The sequence below is a fragment of the Juglans regia genome, chromosome 8, assembly GCF_001411555.2.
Source record: "Juglans regia cultivar Chandler chromosome 8, Walnut 2.0, whole genome shotgun sequence".
In the NCBI taxonomy this organism is placed as follows: Eukaryota; Viridiplantae; Streptophyta; class Magnoliopsida; order Fagales; family Juglandaceae; genus Juglans; species Juglans regia.
Window position 1 is genome coordinate 15,598,913 of NC_049908.1, and position 5,336 is coordinate 15,604,248.

Consider the following 5,336-nt stretch of genomic DNA (forward strand, 5'->3'; position numbering starts at 1 on the left):
GGTATATGCAGTGAACTAAGCTAAGTGGGAAGTATATTATGCATATTAGATTACATTTGGAGGTTGAACTCTCTTTAAATAGTAATGAATTGAGATGGTGGAGTCAATTCTATGGGATTTATCTAAAATGAGTTTAGATGTATTTATGAAAAGTTGAAAAAGATTGTGAGTTTTGTATGTAAAGAGATATTGAGTTGAAAAAGATTATGAATTCTACGTGTAAATAGATTTTAAATTGAGATGAGTTTAATAATTTAATAAATTAAATATTAAAATATTAAAAAAGGTTTAAATCTGAACCGTTCGGTAAAGAAACCAAACGCAGCCAGCCACCTATTAAACTGTACAAGTCAAGTCCATCTAAGCCAACCTTAGCTAGTGATCCATACATACTAGATCCATAGCTTCTATACCTAGGTGACCCAATCCCATATGTAGTAGCTCTAGATCGATACCCGGATACACCCAAACCACATGATCGAGACCTATATGCCTCCTCCCCTGGCTCTCTCTCTTTGTACGGTCTCAGGTCTAATCGCAGAGCCAATTCTAGTCTTTATAAATAGTAGTTAGAGCACTGGTCATTGTCAAATCTAAATTTTGATTAAAAATTGTCTAAATCCAAAATTTTTAAAGAGATTAATTTATATTAGACTAGTTATTCCAAAATTAAAATAATAATATAGTATTATATATTTTAATAATTTTTATTTTATATTTTATAAATATACTCTATATATTAATTAATAATTTAGTTTTTATTGTCCAAACAAATTATTTACAAAAAATCTTCACAACCTCCTAACACTCAACACTCCACACTCCACATTATTTTTAATTTTTATTATTTTTTTCTTTTATTAAATATTTATTATATGAATAATAAATAAAAAATTTGAAATAATTTAAAAAGAATAAACTCAAAAAAAAATTTTAAAAAAATATTAAAAATTTAAAAAATTTAAAAAAGTGTGGAGTGTGAAGTGTGGTGGAGGTTGTGTAGCAATGCTCAATTATTTAAGATGAAGAAAAAAGTAAGAGAAAGGAAGAAGAAAGGGAAGGAAGGGAGAGAGGAGACGTGGGAGTGAGTGACAAAAATGAGAATACTTTTTTAATAAAATATTATTTTGGTTGGTAAACAGTAACTCACCAAATATGACTTTAGTTTTTCACTTATTGTAACTCATAACTTGACTTGAAGTGATTTGACTAGTCCAATACAATTGATTTTAGAAAAATTTAATCAAGATTTAGATTTGACTGACACTTGACTAGTCTAATACCAGTGCTCTTAGGAGGTGATCCAAGACCAGAGATAAAAGATGTAGCATATTCATATACTGAGCTTAGTGATATAGATCCATAACTAGGTAGAGAAGGAGACCCGTTAGTGAGATTCATATGGGTAATATAAAGAACATAACTTGACTTGAGACAAAGGAATCGAGTGCCAAAAAAACAAACTGCAAAAGCACATAGAATAAAAAGTGAACCTACTAGTAGTAAACCTAATAATAAAAGGGACAACCCTAAATTTTCATTTTGATGTTTCATTTATTGAAAAAAGTAAGATATTATTTCTTCCAAAAAAAAAAAAAAATGATTGTGAGGTTGATGCCATAGCATAAAGGTGTTCTCTGAAGAGGTTACAGTTGGTCTAGTAGCATTTGATGACTTCTAAACTTCTTTGGATTACTTTCACATGCATCCTATGTTCAGTCTGTACAAAGTAATGGCACAGTACATGAAGAGAGTTCTACCTGCAAATGTATATATATATATATATATATATATATATGATTGTGATGTTTCCATTGTTGTGTGGGGACTGAGTTTTCTAATCTGGAATGACAGCTGAATTTTCTCTAACTAATTATTATCTTCCGATTATTTAAGACACAGTCTTGTTTTTATTTGTTTTTTGGTTTCAGATTTGGTGGTTGTCAATACTAATTAAGATATTTGGTGGTTGGTTTCATCTGATGGTACTTTTCCAAAGCTTGACACCACAAGATGTATGTGATCTTACACATGATTCAGGTTCTTTCTAAGTCTCATCCTCAATGGCTGAACGCATAATAAATGCAACATTAGAAAAAGGTAACATTGGATTGTTGTTCGTGTTCGTAGAGAGTTCATAAAAGTAAAATCATAAACTGTTAGGAGTTCATATAATATGTTAGATCTACTTTACAATAAAAATAATTTTACAATCTAAGGTACTATATCAAATCACGTTAATTTTAGATTTACTTTTATAAGATCTTTTTGTAGCTAAAACAATTTCTCTATTACTATTAGTATTATTTTTTTAATTTTGTTTTGTAGCATGAATAATTGGTACATGATCTTCCTCTATCTTCACAAATACATAAGCACAGATCAGAACTTCAAGTACCTCTGCTTTCATGCATCCACTATGATTGATCATTATTCAAGAAGCCATTAATTCCCCATAAGCAGAATCTGCATAAGATCAGATGAGAACATGATGTACTGCGACGTATTTGGTTGGCATATAATTGTCATCCACCTACCCAGCAAAGACATGTTGTTAAGGAAGCTTATTAGATTTTTTTTTTATTTAAATTTTTTTTATAAACTTTTTTATTTTATTTTATTTTTATTAATGAATGCTTGGATTAAAGAGTGAGACCAGCCGAGATCACCCACCCCTGCCACAATCCATGAGCTCCACTTTTTTTATTTTTGCTTTTGGCACGAGAATTACATGTATTCCTTTGGGAGTGTGTGGAGTTTTGTAACGACATATAATGCGATGTTGTTAAGAATTTTTATCTGACTTTTTATTGTAAGAGTTGTTCTATTTGGCCACATGATTGTGAAGACGAGGCAATAGACATCCCCAACAGTTACTTCAAGGCAAAATGCAGTCACTACAATCGCCATAGCCTATAGTTATGGAACTACAATCTTACTCTCGAATTGTATAAATTCCGTCACTTTGTGTAGCTCCGTTTTAGCAGGAAAGGGTCGGAAACATTTATTCGTTTTCAGTGTCCATTTCTTTTTCTTTAGTGCTGCACTAGTTAAGAAATGGTGTTTGTGGAGACCCCCTACCGTTTATTCATGTATTTATGAATCTCTTAATTATAATATATCGAGTTTGCTTAGAAAAAAAGAAAAGACAAGAAAAGAAAGGAATCTCATTTTTATTTTGTCATAGATATTTCAGCTCACTAATCTTACACACACATATATAAAGAGCAGCAAAATGTCGTCGTCGTCGTCTTCTTCTTCTTCTTCTATTTTTATTTTTTTTTAAAAATAAAAATTAGTAACCGGTGGCCATGTGTGCACATCTATATTAAAATTAATAGTTAAGAGCTTTTAAAATTCCGCTATAAAATTATGTTAAAAAGACTAGCTAGGTAATCCTGGTCCTGATCTGATGTCTCATGCATCAAATACATAACACAAGAATGCGTTTCACACTGGCTGCATGCTTTGGGATAGATCCAACATTTCTGTCCATGAAGATCATGTAATTAATATTAAGGAGATTTTACTTTGCACTCCCAAATTACCACCCATTTCTTAAATTGTTCTCCAAACTATGAAAACTTAAAAAATTTGTATACAAACTAACAATGTTTTTAATTCATGCCCTTCATCTGGTTGACTTGTTTTACATACAACAAAGCTATTAAGACTTTTGAGTAAATTATGTAGAATATCCTGAAACTTAGTAGGAAATTAAAGAGAGTGAAATTATAATAAAAAAAACAGAAAAATGGCCATCATCGCCAGCCAGTACTAGTGATCATCTACTTTTTCAATTCCTGATTTTTTTTTTTCATTTTTAATTTTTTTTCTAGGTTATTGTTATTAGTAATATTTTTTTTTTAATTTTTTAAAAAATTATATGTAGAGATTTTAGACAATTCACTAAAAAATTCTAAGGTTTCTTTTGAGTTGGAAGGGAAGGTCTAAAGAAAATCATGTGAAATAACTGGATTTGGATGGTATTAGGATCTGAAATTCCCATTTCGGACTTTCCCAAGTGAGACACTACATTTAGTGAAGGGTTTACTACCCTGCTACTCCGCCTCTCAGCATATACCGTTGAACGTGCTTCTAGTATAATTATATATTTTTTGAGAAATGAAAAACATCAGCCTACATACTCAACACACCGTGTTGAGTTGAAAGAAAAAAAAAAAAAAAAAAAATTTCTGAAGGGTGTGCTGCGGCTTCCGGCTGATGCCCAGTATTACCCATATTTTTTTACTTCAAACATTTTTTAAATATTTAAATATACACACACATACACACAAATTCACTAGTTTAAAAATTAAAAAAAAAAGAAAATAAATTAAAATACACTAGTGGTCAAATCCAAGAGGTAAAATTAGAGGTGACAATTTGTATTTTCGAATCGTATTCGTATCGTGTCAAGTTATAAACATTTGACTATATGTTTCAATTAGAGGGGAGGTTTCTCATGTTAGGAGAAATGGCAATACAATGACTCACTTGTTAGCAAAAGATGCTATTTCCATTAGAGATCATATTGTAACCTTGGGGGTTCTCCCCTCTTGTATTCCTTTAGATTAATTGAATGGAAATGAGTTATGTTTCTAAAAAAAAAAAAAAGACTCTATAGGTCAACCCAGACCCGACCCAAAATTTCAAACTATAACCCAACCCATTTGATAATAGGTAGTGTTGTGTCATCCGTTTTGATCGATTTAATAATTAATTAGAAATAAGTCTACTCATTTAAACCCATTTGATATAAATTTGTTGAATTAACACGCATAACCCATTTGACCTAATTAATATATTTTCATATTAAAGTTAAACTCTATATTTATTAATAGCCACATCTTAAAAAAAAAAAAAAAAAAAAGAAGACTAACTGGGAGCATAAGTCTAATTATGAGCATAAAAAATATGAGCAATTCTAACAATAAAAACACGAGCTAACTAGGAGATCAATATTACAACTCAACAATAATAAAATTGTAATTTTAAAATAAAATCTAAACGGGTCAAAACATATTTATTCGGGTTAAGCGAGTTGACCCGTTATTGACCTGTTTAATCCGTTTTGACTCGAACTCGTTAACATCAAACTCAAATCCGCTAATTTCGTATTGTGTTCATGTTGGGTTCACAGGTCATATCACATGTTATCACCTCTAAGCAAAATCAAGAGACAAACTAGCATTTTCCTTTAGTAAACCATGTTAAAAGGGTGGGCTTATTAAACCCACCCATCGCTCCCTCCCTCAGTCCCTGAATGTTTATGCTAAATGAATGTGTGAGAGAGAGAGAGAGAGAGAGAGAGAGAAGGAATGAGCCATTGTAGA